The sequence below is a fragment of the Quercus robur genome, chromosome 4 (genome assembly GCF_932294415.1).
Source record: "Quercus robur chromosome 4, dhQueRobu3.1, whole genome shotgun sequence".
In the NCBI taxonomy this organism is placed as follows: Eukaryota; Viridiplantae; Streptophyta; class Magnoliopsida; order Fagales; family Fagaceae; genus Quercus; species Quercus robur.
Window position 1 is genome coordinate 71,716,991 of NC_065537.1, and position 14,351 is coordinate 71,731,341.

Genomic DNA, 14,351 nt, shown 5'->3' on the forward strand with positions numbered 1-14,351 from the left:
TGACAGTACGCTAAATGGCGTTTTCCCTAAAATAAAATTCAAAAGATATTCATTATTAATAACTTAATTTGTAAATTAAACATTCAATTATATTTTTATAGTAAGAAAGTTCTTGATGCAAGGTTCCTAATTTACGAAATTAACAAATCCCAACTCATATAACATTTGTAGAATTGGTACCCATTTACTTAAATTTTATTTAAAATTTTTAACAAGCAAAATTCTCTAACATATTCGTTAACTTTAAACCACTCGGGCCAAAATACAAAAACCTAATATCTCTAACATTGGCCACCAGCTGGCTTGACAAGTACTGTAACCTGGTCTGGTTCTTGGCATGCATTTTGGGCCTTTGGGCACAAACAATGGGTCAATATGATCATGATTCTGAGCCTTTACCTTGGCAATTTTAAGAAGGAACATGATTCCCACCTCTATGCAACAATTACAATTCAATACGATATGGTATAAATAAGAAAGGAACAGAGCAAGGTTCAATCACGAGCAGCTCTTGTTGTTATTAAAGGGGTTTTTTTTTTTTTTTTTTTTTTTTTTTTTTTTTTTTTAAATTAAAAAAACCCTTTAATTAAAAAAAAAAAAAAAAAAAACCCCCTTTTATAACAATACACACATATATATACACCTATTGGGCCACCTCTTCTGCTATGTCATACTTTTTTTTTTTTTAATTCTTTTTTCCTTTATGATTTGTTTTTAAATTTTATATATATATTTAAAAACTGAAGCATAGAATTTAATGTTGCTATGATCCTCTTAAGTCACCTCATCCGCTATGTCATTTTTTTAAAATTCTTTTTTCCTTTATGAATTTTTTTAATAAAATAGTTAAATAGGTCATGGACAAACCTATTGATGGACTCTATTACTATTCAACCATTACTATTTATTTGTCTTAAATACAAATGATTTTGTTCGAAATTACAAATGTTACAATTCATTAGATAAAAAAAATTTACCATTCAACCACCCAAATTGATCTCAGCTTTTCATATTTGTAAAGTTGTAATTTACAACTATGTGTTTTGTTGGCTTTTATTTCGTGTCAAATTTGATTGTAATTTTATTCAATCTTTTATACCCTGTATTTATTGTGGGATTTAATTGTAAGGGTTGTGTAATAGAGAGAGAGAGAGAGTGTGAAGACTCAAGCAATTGAAGACAGAAGAGTTTTTGCGGGTATCTCGCGACTAAGCATCCCGCGAAATGATGCATGTGACCTACATATGACTGGAATGCGAAGAGTGGAGACAGCTGTGTTTCATAAGTAGCTCGCGGGTAAGGCCTTCCCGCAAGATACTCGCGAAACATTCTGTTTTGCCAGAATGTGCTATCTGATACATACTTTCTGCATCCACACTATATATACACACATTACCCATAAAAGTTGAAGAGTGCTTCAGAGAGAAAACCCTAGCCACAAACCTTGAGAGTTAGAGATTGTTATATCCACAATCCTCTACACAATTGCTTGTGGATTTTCCTCAACTCCTATCTCTCCATTTCCATATTATTGAGAGGTTGATAGCCCAAACACTTACCACACCCTTTCAGAGTATCAAGTGAGGTTTTGGTGCTATTAGGAAGCATTGGAAGAAGCCAAGGATGACAGATGCAACGTAGAGCTTGTTGCGAGATTTGGAAAGCTAAACAAGACATGTTTCCGAGAAGCCTTGTTGGAGTAGAAGCTTGGAGGGCTTAGGTACATTAGGTAAATTAGGCTTGGAGAGTCTCTTGCTAACCCATGTATCCCAACTGATTGTCTAGTGGATTGATTACCGCTTGGAGGGTAGCGGAGAGGTTTTTCGTCGAATTCTTCGGTTTCCTCTTCGATAACACATTGGCGTGTTATCTTGTGTTTGCATTATTCTTCCCTAATCTTTTACCTTTCATTTTACTGTTGTGTTATAATGTTTATGGGTTAGAGTAGCTTGTTTGTATATCCCCTCACATTTACTCTATTCCGCACTTAGTATTAAGTTAGAGTAAAATCAATCGAGCCGTAACTTTAGTTTGGGGGTCTAAATGGCTCTTGTGTTTTAACAAAGGTCAAATTCCTTGAGCTTGAAGTGATTCAAGCGAATGCCAAAGTAGAACGAGTCTCCTCTAAGAAGCTTGATGAAGTCCTTTCTCATCAAAAACCTTTCTCCGACAAAACCGGATTGGGATATACTAGAGAAAGCAGTTCAGCTGTAAATGTATCCAAGGAAGTAAAGTTTGTGAAAGCCAAAAAACCGATTGTAGCTGCCACTACTGCTGAAAAAGTAAAGGAAGAGAAGAATAAGAATGTGGCTGACCAACAGATGTTGATAAAACCTAGTAATCAATCGGTGGTCAAATTTAAAGCTAAAGGGAAATCACTTCCAAAATCACAAAGAGGTCCAAGAATAAGACATTTTTGTCATCATTGTGGACTTCAAGGACACACCAGACCAAATTGTCATAAGCTAAGAGCATTGAAGAATGCACGGGATCAAAGGTCAAGAGGACCAAGAAATGACAAAAGGAATTGGGTTGTTGAACAATCAAGAAGTCGAGATGGTGATTCCAGAGTGATGGATGTGATGAAGATGATTGATGCATTCACCACCTGTTTGGCAAACTTCAATAGAAGTTTTGAAGGTCACAACATTCGTACCCAATCCTATAGGGATATCACCCCAAACGCATATGACGTGTGGGTGAAGAAGGGTACTCATGCATGATCACCTCCTATGTCCATGCATTAATACTTCCAATGTTTAGGATCATAGATTCATGCATCATATCATGCATTGCTTCCGATTTATAGCATGCTTCTTTTACAAGTTTATTTATTTATTTATTATATATATATATATATACTTGTCTTTGTTGATCTTACTTTACTTGTTCTATTTTTGAGTGTGTTTAAAAATTCAAAAACCCATAAAAATTGAAAAATCTTTAAAAAGTTTGATCACTGCTTGTGTATATCACATGTGAGTTTGGCCTAGTATCTTCGTACTAATGGCGTAGTGCATTTACAAACTTAGCTATTATGTATGCACATTTATTTGTGTGGGAAAAATCTTGAAAACTATGGGTGACTGTTGTAAATAGATCTTCAAGCTTGTCATGAATGATTGGTCAATTGTCTTGATGGTTTTGATACTTGCATAGACTTGTACCTATATATCTTCACACCTTTACTTTTATGTTTTTGCAAAAGAGCTCACCAAATGTAAATCTCAAAATGAAAAGAGATTATGAGCTACAAAGCTTGTCGCACATACTAGTATTTGATTAGGAAAAAAGGAAAGCGACTCTTGTATTTAAATGTATGGTGCTCAAAAAGCCAAAGGCTAACTCTCAATGTTGAAATATCAAAAATTTTAAGCACCGATCTCTAAAAGAGATGTTTTATCCAAAAAGGATCTAATGTTATGTTTTATGCAGAAGCCAAATGAAAAGCTTCTAAGTTTTGTAATCATTCTCTTATGGGAGGTCATATATGCTCATTTCTATAATTGAGATAGTCCACTTGACTGAGTACCAGTTGTGTATGACTTGATTGAATTGATCATTGAAGCTTCACTCTGGTCTAAGGACTATTCCACATTTGATACTCACCCACAACACACAAGACTTTGATTCAATTAATGCTTATCTCATTTGTGTAATTGTACATGTTCAAATGTGATGTGTATGCTCAATTACTTGCTAATCAAACCCAAAAATATTTTTGATAGTGATTTTATACTTTCATGTTTTTAGTTTTTGTTTAAAATGCATTTTTGTGTTTTTTCCTCAAAAACTGGTTCAAAGGCTATTTCGCGTGAAGCTCATGACTTAGAGCTTCCTGTGAAATGTCCTTAAGGGAAATTACAAAGTCATATTTTCATACAGTGAGTCTTGCTACTGCCTCGAGAGTATTTTGCGACTAAACTCTTCTCGTGAAATGCTTTTAGGTAAAAACTGGAAAATTTTCATTTCATACTGTGGCTATCGCGACTGTTTCACGACTAAATACTTCTCACGAAAGCCTCAATGTGTCTCATGACTAATATCACGTTCAGTTTTTATGTAGCAGATGTGACAGTTTTCAAAAATTCCTCACTTCCCTCGCACTGCCTCTCTCGAACCCCTCTCAACCCAAAATCAATTTTCTCTCAACCCTATCATTTTCAAGCAAAAATCTCTGCAAAATCACTTCAAGGTATGTTTTCCTATACACTGTTTCCATTTTTGTCTTAGATTACGTAGATTTTAGCTTAGGGTTTTGAAATTTGGGGATTTTCAAAAAAGGGGTTAGGGTTCTTATTTTTGTGCAAATTTTTTCAAAATTTTGATTGGGCTGAGTCCTATTTGTTGTGTTTGTATCTGTGTTGGCCCCATGAGGCATTTTAAACATGTATTGAGGCAAATTTTATCATGTTCATGCATTCTTCATAGGTGTTGTGCACTGTTGCATGTCAGGTGTTTGACAGAATGTCCTAGTGACATTCTTGTGTTGAATTGGACTCAAGTGAGTTGCTTTGCTTGGGTTTACTCTTGATTGACCATGTTTAACATGTTTTGATCAATGAGAGTGTGTTCTACACACTTTGCCCAAATTGTGCCTCAATGCCATGCCATGCAAACACTAGGCATCCTCCAGGAACACCCCATGCACCTCCTGCTGCACCCACTTGCATCAGCACATGCACAACACATGCACAATATCTTATTTTCATGCATTGTGTTTATGTTTACATGTTTACATGTTTTAACACTTATAGCATGTTGTTTTAAGTTTGTTTGCTCTGTTTTGAGTTGACTAAACTATGTTTTAAGCTACTTTACTTATGTTTTGAATTAACTTGAATCTAATCAAGTTTTATGTTCTGTTTTGTGGTTGTGCACATGTTTCTTGTTTGTTCTGTTTCTGTAGATGTCTCGCCATTCCCCTCGAGGTAAAGAACTTGTGATTGATCTTACATCATCACCAGTTTCAAAAAGAACACGGCATTCGTCTAAAGTCTCCAACAGCGAGAGATTCAAGACTCCACTGGACGCTCAGACTTTCTCCAGCACTTTTTAGGATGCTCCCACTATGGTGGAGCGAATTGTCCAATTTGACACCTTGGGATCCACTTTTATCCCTAGGACTTTTGTAGACAAAGATTGGGCGGATCTATTTGGAAACTTCGAGGATCCGATTGATGAATTGGTTAAGGAGTTTTACTCAAATGCTAGATTCACTGGAGTAGAACTAAGGTGTTAGGTTCGAGGAAAGGAATTCATCATTACTCCAAACTACATTGCAAAGATCCTTCGCATCACTCGACCCAAAAAATGTGGATAGTTCTTCATATGATGATCGTCTTCCCCAAGTTTTAGATATTCTTAAAATTCTTGGAGATGAACATGAGATCTTAGCCAAAGGCACATCCATTGGAACAGCGAAGTTCAAACTTGATCTAAAAACTCTCACATTCATCATGTTCACTAATCTATATCCACTCTTCAACACAGGATTCATCAATCTTGGAAGAGCACAATTCTTGTGTGATCTCATCATAGGAACTTAGATCGACATTTGTGCTCATATCTTCCAAACTATTGGAAAAACAACAGCACGAACGTGCCTTCCCTTCTGCAGTCTTCTCATGAAAATCATGTTACATGAAGGTGTTTGTCCACCAAAAGATGGAAAGTTCATAGTTCGTCATCGCCTAATCTCCATAACCTCACTTCAAAAGAGCAAAATTCATTCTTCTGCTGAGTGGAAAAGGCAAAATTTGACCACAACACCAAAGAGTGAATCTGTTCAACATGTCAATCACTCAGGTCATGGTTCAGCCGCTCACTTTACTCCTGGACATACATATAGAGACTATATCTCCTCACATTCTCGAGCCTCAGATAGCTAGCACTCAGCCAGCACAATCTAGTTCTCATGCCGACCGGTTCACTATTCTGGTTGAAAATCTACATGAGCATGTTTCAGGACTTTCAAATGCCATCTACTCCACAAACAACTAGGTTCAAATGCGTCTCACTACCATCGAGACACAACTAGATGAGATTCAACGCAAGTTAGAGGAGAGCTTTTAGCTATTTGTGCCAAAAAGGGGGAGAGCAATCTCTGTGTATAGACTGTATAGATTGGACGATAGCATACAATAAGGGGGAGAGCATCACTAGAAGGAAAGTGTGCATAGAGAAAGGGGGAGTTTTGTGAGCTCAAGAGGACAAGAAAAAGCTGACACAAACATTGTTTTTGGTCATATACTGTTTGGTTTACTGTTTTTACTGCTTTTATTTAAAGCATAAGTACTCTGTTTCTAAATTTCAGTTTATATTCAGTAATTGTTGTTTACCTTATTGCTTTGTAGCATTTTTTTGTGCTTTTAAGATATTGCTAATATGTCTTGAGTACCTCACACTTGTACCCTAGTAGGATCTTGTATCTTAAATGCATATACTTCGTGTATTTTGTATTGGTTGTGTGTTGGACATGCAATTGATCCTTGTGAGTGATCTTCATTGCATTGCATGTCCGGATGAGCATTTACTTGTTAAATGTTCATTGTAGTCGTTCTTTAATGACTGTTCTTGTATGATCAAGATATGCTTACATGTTTATATTGTGTTTACAAACTTGATCACATTTTACTTGCTCATATACGTACCATGTATTCAACTTGTCATAAGCTTAATGAAAGTTTGGTTTGTGTGCAAGTGTCTCAGATTATAGGTATATACGTGCAAGTTCTTCACAGCTTCTAGATTAGGTGTGAGTGAGTTTTGCCACTGTTCCCAAACTCACGTTTAAGTTTAGAGTCTGTTTTTAGGGGTTTTATCACGGAATAGCCAAAAGGGGATATTGTAAAGTTGTAATTTACAACTATGTGTTTTGTTGGCTTTTATTTTGTGCCAAATTTAATTGTAATTTTATTCAATCTTTTATACCCTATATTTATTGTGGGATTTAATTGTAAGGGTTGTGTGATAGAGAGAGAGTGTGTGAAGACTCAAGCAATTGAAGACAGAAGAGTTTTTGCGGGTATTTCGTGACTAAGCATCCTGCGAAATGATGCATGTGCCCTGCACATGACTGGAATGCGAAGAGTCAGGATAGATGGAGACAGTTGTGTTTCGCGAGTAGCTCGCAGGTAAGGCCTTCCCGTGAGACACTCGCGAAACGTTCTGTTTTACCAGACTGTGCTATCTGACACACACTTTTTGTACCCACACTATATATACCCACATTACTTACAAAAGTTGAGGAGTGCTTTAGAGAGAAAACCTTAGCCACAAATCTTGAGAGTTAGAAATTGTTATACCCACAATCCTCTACACAATTGCTTGTGGATTTTCCTCAACTCACCTCTCCATTTTCATATCATTGAGAGGTTGATAGCCCAAACACTTACCACACCCTTTTAGAGTCTCAAGTGAGGTTTTGGTGTTGTTGGGAAGCATTGGAAGAAGCCAAGGATGACAGATGCAACATGGAGCTTGTTGCGGGATCTAGAAAGTTAGACAAGACACAATTCCGAGATGCCTTGTTGAAGTAGGAGCTTGGAAGGCTTAAGTACATCGGGTAGATTAGGCTTGGAGGGTATCTTGCTAACCCATGTATCCCAACAGATTGTCTAGTAGATCGATTACCACTTGGAGGGCAGGGGAGAAGTTTTTCACTGAGTTCTTCGGTTTCCTCTTCGTTAACACATCAACGTGTTATCTTGTATTTGCATTCTTCTTTCTTACTCTTTTATCTTTCATTTTACTGCTGTGTTATAATGTTTATGGGTTAGAGTAGCTTGTTTGTTTATCTGCTCACATTTACTCTATTCCGCACTTAGTATTAAGTTAGAGTAAAATCAATTGAGCTGTAACTTTAATTTGGGGGTTTAAATAGCTCTTGTGTTTTCACATATTTTCGAGCATTCAATATTCTTCTTTGCAATTTCAAGTTATTGTTAAAATTGAATAATTCAATATCTTTTTAGTTGATACAATTAAAAATTCAAGTATCCAAAGCAAATTATAGCAACCAAATCTCTAGCTCAAAGATGCTTTTTGTGTCTCTTCATTTACCTTCTGTTACAATGTTTCCTCTTCAAAATTTTCAATTTTTTTCACAACCTTATCTCTCTCTCTCACTCGCACATCAATTATTTATTTAAGTTTTACAATGTTATATCTAGCAATGCATATTCTATATTGTAGGGAATTGATCTGAATTCCCAACCTGTGAGAAACAAAAAAAAAAAAAAAAAATCGAGAAAATATACGCCAAAGAAAGCAATCAAACGCACAAGACAATATTTATGTGGTTGGTAATTTGCCTACGTCCACGGAGTTACAGAGATTTCACTATTATCAGGGAAAAAAGGAAATACAAGGTGTGGCTACAATATTTTTCACTATCACAAAAACACGGCAACAACCCTATAAAACCCTAATCACCAAAGTCGGTTCCACAATGGGCTAAACGGGCCAAAAAAAATTTTCCCAGGGGTGTTGCCCTCAGACCCCTAGGAGGCTTGTCCATAAGCGCTCCAGCTTAGGCCTATCGGCCCAAGCCTCCGCTCCATGGACTAAGCCTCAAAAAATCTCCCATTAAAAATCACATAACATTATTCAAATCTGGTCAAGTCGTCAAACCAGATCAAACAAAACTAGGCTCCACAAAACCCAACAAATCTCCCACTTGGAGACTAATTCAATCACCAACATCAACTGCAATCCTCCAAAACACAATCCCCTCATCCCTGCAACTTATCATCCTGTCCTTAAGCTAGAAGGCCAACTGAAGCTACACACAGCTTCAGCTTCTCAATGGTGACACCCTTAGTCAACATGTCTGCCGGGTTCTTAGATCCACAAATCTTCTCAAGTATTACCAGCTTGTCTTTAACAAGGTAACGGATAAAGTGGTATTTTGTCTGTATATGCTTCGACTTTGAATGAAAAACCGAATTTTTGGTAAGAAAGATTGCACTTTGACTATCACTGTGTAGAATGCCCATCTCTTGCTTCTTACCAAATTCATCTAAGAAACCATATAGCCAAATCATCTCCTTTTCAGCTTCAGTTGCTGCAACATACTCAGCTTCTGTAGTAGACAAAGTAACAATCTTCTGTAAATTTGAAGCCCATGATATAGCTGTATCACCCAAAGTAAAAACAAACCCAGTTGTACTTTTTCTACTATCAATATCACCAGCAAAATCAGCATCTACATAACCCTGCAATTTCAAACTTGCACCTGTGAAGCAAAGACATGTATTTGATGAACCCTTCAGATATCTCAGAATCCACTTGACTGCCTCCCAATGCTGCTTTCCAGGCCTACTCATGAATCTGCTCACAACTCCCAATGCATGTGCAATGTCTGGCCTTGTACACATCATAGCATATATCAAGCTGCCAATAGCTGAGGCATAGGGCACCTTGCTCATATGGTCCATTTCTTCTTCTGTCTTCGGTGACTATTCTTTGATTAGTTTAAAATGACTACCCAAGGGTGTGCTCACTGGTTTAGCTTCATTCATGTTGAACCTGCTGAGAACTTTCTTCACATACTCTGATTGTGAAAGCTTCAATGTACCATTAGCCTTGTCTCTAATGATTCTCATACCAAGGATTTGTTTTGCAGCTCCCAAATCCTTCTTTGCAAACTGTTTGGACAATTGCTTCTTCAGATTATTAATCTCCTCAATGCTAGACCTTGCAATAAGCATATCATCCACATGCAATAGTAATATGATGTAAGAATTGTCAAAATACTTAACATAGCAACAGTGATCAGCTTCACATCTCTTGAACCCAATTCTATGTATAAAGCTGTCAAATTTCTTGTACCACTGTCTAGGAGCTTGTTTTAGGCCATACAAGCTCTTTCTCAGTTTGCAGACTAGATTCTCTCGTCCCTGAACAATGAACCTTTCTGGCTGAATCATGTAAAGGCTTTCCTACAAGTCACCATGAAGGAATGCTGTCTTTACATCTAACTGCTCAAGATGTAAGTTTTCTGCAGCCACCATTCCCAATACCAGTTTGATTGTTGACATCTTTACAACTAGAGAAAATATCTCTGTGTAGTTAATGCCTTCTTTCTGCTGGAACCCTTTAACAACTAATATGGCCTTGTAACATTTGCTACCATTATGCTCATTCTTTATTTTGTATATCCACTTGTTGTGCAAAGCCTTCTTTCCTACTGGCAATTCAGTTAGTTCCCATGTCTGATTCTCCAACAAGGAATCCATCTCATCCTTCATGGCTAACTCCCACTTGCTTGAATTCTTATTTTGCAAGGCTTCATCATAACACTCTAGCTCACCACTATCAGTCAACAGGAGATAATTTAAAACAGGTGAATAACACTGTGGAGGTCTAATGTTCCTGGAAGATCTGCGAACTTCAGCTACAAGTGTACTCAGATCTACCTGTGAATTTACATTCTCCTTATCTTCTTCACCTCTTTTCTAGACAGTACTTTTGGTCAATTCATCTAAGTTGACAAACTTAGATTTCTTTTGATCTATCTCTGTAACATCTGACACTACAATTGACTTGTCCTTGTACATAACCTGTTCATTAAATATCACATTTCTACTTTTGATGATTCTCTTGTTTTGTTCATCCCAAAACCTATAGCCAAATTTTTCATCACCATAGCCAATTAAAAAACATATTTTAAACTTTACTTCAAGTTTACTACGAGCATTAAAATCAATATGAACATAAGAAACACAACAAAAAACTTGTAAGTGTGAAAACTTTACCTCTTTACTGCTCCAAACCTCCTCAGGAAGTCTGAACTCCATGGAAACTGATGGTCCTCAATTTATCAAGTAAACTGCAGTGCTAACAACATCAGCCCAGAAAGTTTTTGGTAGTCCAGCATGCAACCTCATACTTCTAGCACGCTCATTGAGAGTTCTGCTCATGCGCTCAGCCACACCATTCTGCTGTGGTGTCCCAGGAATGGTCTTCTTCATCCTAATTCCCTGTGCAACACAATACTCACTGAACCCTCCATCTATGTACTTTCCTCCATTGTCTGGCCTCAAACATTTTACTTTCAAACCTGTTTCTGTCTTAACCATGGCCTTCCACTTCTTAAAAGTTTCAAATACATCAGATTTATTTTTTTTAAAAAAAACCCATACCTTTCTGCTTGAGTCATCAATGAAAGTGATGTAGTACCTTGAACCTCCAAGGGATGCAACCGGAGAAGGCCCCTACAAATCAGTATGTACTAATTCCAATTTTTCAACCTTTCGTGTCCTGCTAGTTTTCAAGAAGCTCACCTTTTTCTGCTTTCCTAAGATGCAACTTTTACACATGTCAAAATCAATGGACTTCAATTTTGGTAGTTTTCCTTTTGACAGCAGCATCTTCATCCCTTTCTCACTCATGTGACCAAGTCTGCGGTGCCATAGGCTTGTATCAGTACTTGCATCAGCAACTACAATTGTGTCTCTTGGACATGAGGTCATATACAGAGTACCGGTCTTCTTTCCACGAGCCAATACCCTAGCTCCCTTTGTAACCTTCCAAGTACCACCAACAAATAGTATTGCATGTCCTTCATCATCAAGTTGTCCAACAAAAATTAGATTCCTCCTCAGGTCAGGAATATGTCGAACCTTCTCCAGTAACCAAACAGATCCATTAGGCAACAATATTCGAACGTCTCCCATACCTACAACATCCAAGGTTGAACCATCAGCCAAATACACCTTACTAAAATCACCTACAACATAATTCTTTATGATTTCTCGGTGTGGAGTGGTATGAAACGAAGCTCCTGAGTCCAAAACCCAATCATCAAGTGGACTGTCTACTGCAAGAAGTAATACATCCTGTATCTCTTCTATTACAGCATTAGCAAAATCATCTTCATTCTTCTTCTTAGGACTTTTGCATTGCCTCTAAAGTGACCTGTTTTCCCATAGTTCCAGCATTGTACTTGTTGGCTTGATCTAGATTTGCTTCTGTTCCGATTAGAATTTCTGGATTTTGATCTGCCCCGGTTTGAATTTCTGTCATTACCTTTGCCTCTTGTCTCAAGGTTTAGGGCAAAACTAGATCTTGAGGTTTCACCTGCATCTCTTCTGCGAATCTCCTCAGCTAGAATTAAATCTCGGATGTAATTGTACTTCAGCTTTTCCTTTCCCATAGAATTGCTTACTGCCATTCTCATTGCCTCCCAATTGTTTGGCAAAGAAGCCAATACGATCAGTGCACGGATCTCATCATCAAAACCAATTTCTACAGATGACAATTGATTTATGATAGTATTAAATTCATTCAGATGTTGTGCTACTGATGCATTCTCTGCCATCTTCAAATTGAACAATTTCTTTATCAGATGCACCTTGTTGTTTGTGAACGACTTTTCATACATACCGGACAAAGCTTTCATCAGATCTGCTATGGTCTTCTCCTTTACAACATTGTGTACAACAGACCTAAACAGAGTTAACCTAATAACTCCCAGAACCTGTCTGTCAAGAAGCGCTCATTCCTCAGCCTTCATAGTCTCAGGTTTTGTCCCCAAAAAAGGCAGATGCAATTTCCTCCCATAGAGATAATCTTCAATCTGCATCCTCCAATATGCAAAGTCTGTGCCATCAAACTTTTCTATTCCAGATGCCTTTCCTACTTCCTCTGCCATTGCTCCCACTCAAACCTAACTCTAGGCTTTGATATCAGTTATCTACAACAAAAAATTTAGCTCAATACAAATTTTTCTCCATATTTTTCAATCAAGCTTTAGTTTTCACCATTTTGAGAAGATATCTGTTGTTTTTGTTTGAAATTTTAAAAGTTACGTCGGCAATAAGAAGACCATTAGGGTGAACAAAGTGCATAATCAAAAATGATTTTTTTTTTTCCCTTTCATTTTGGTATTATTGCATTTCGTCTTTGTGAACTGATTTTGTTGTATTCCTTCCCCAAATTTTCAATGATGTTGACTTTTGTTATTGTTAATTGATTTAGAATTGTTAACGCAGTTTAATTTGGCCCATCATCGTTCTAGAAATTCTTGATGTTGTATGAAACATATTGATAATGAAATTATTTTGTGTTTATTTGTAGAGTACCGAAAAAGAAAAAAAAAATTCAGTGTAGTAATTTGTTTATTGTTGCATCTCATGTTTTTGGTAAAATTCCTTTTAGAAATTTTATGTGTTATCCTCAAATCTCTCTTCTTCTTTTTTTTTTTTTTTAAATTTATTTTGGTCTTTCTATTACAAATAATTGGCATCTCAACCATTAGATTTTTAGCTAATCTAAGCTTTCTTGGAAAGTTTTTATTTTTCTTAGTTAATCATCTTTAAGGGAAAGACCATAAAGAGGATAAGACAAAATATAATTTATTATAGAGCATCATTATGCTATTAATGTTTTTATGTATAGATACTTGAGGAACTTGATTAATTCTTTGTTGGAATTCCAATTATCCTTATGTGTAGCCTCTTAGATTAGTTTTTGGGGGTTCAAGTAATAGTCTAGAGGTAAAAACATTCTTTTGGTGTCTTATGTTTGTGGCCTAAACCCCATCATCCCCCCTCTCCACCACTATCTACCTATGAAAAAAAAGGTTAATGTTTGCCTTAGTTTGAATAACATTTGATGTCCCATTATTTGCTTAAATCTTTCATATATGCAATGCTTAATTCATTTAAAATGTTTTAATTAATCTTTTGTTCTTTCCACCTTTTATTCTCTTTATGATTTTGAAATTGCACAAATTCTATTACATAGCACTAGATTAAACTTATGTTGTGGGAACAACAAGCACAATGCCTAAGGTTCCCCCACTTTTGCCTAATTTAGCACTACACCACATAAACTTCTCAATAAAGTTGGTTTTTATCATGAAATCATTGGTATTTGTAATGCAAGCCTTAATGGAGATTGAACTTTTAAATTCCATAAGTATAAATATCACATGGAACAGGAAAATGAATTTATAGATACAAAGTTTTGAATAATAATGTATTTAACAATTTTGTATTACTACTCTATAATTGTTGTAGTTTAAATATGTCAATACCATCTTTATTCTGAAAAGTGAGAAACCATGAAAACAAAGAGCAAACTAACATAGTTGATAGTGATTAAAAATTCCTTGATGAATTCTTCTTGGTTGAACATATACACTTGCTATAAAATAGTATCTTAATCTCACTAAGTTGAAGGTAGTATACTATTTAATCTCATAAACCAAAAGTACCATCCATACAGAACTTTTGGTTTATGAGACAAGATCAACAAAAAGTGATTTGTATATAATTATATATTGATGATATTGAAATGTCATGATTGATAGGTTGGTCTTATTTTACTATATAATATAAGTA

The 14,351-nt window shown here is 36.2% G+C and overlaps 1 protein-coding gene across 3 annotated transcripts in view; it reads right to left on the reverse strand.

Moving 5' to 3' along the window:
* LOC126723581 (probable LRR receptor-like serine/threonine-protein kinase At3g47570) overlaps positions 1–14,351 on the reverse strand; it is an 82,533-nt gene that overhangs the window by 63,651 nt on the left and 4,531 nt on the right. The gene's annotated exons all lie outside the window — the stretch shown is intronic.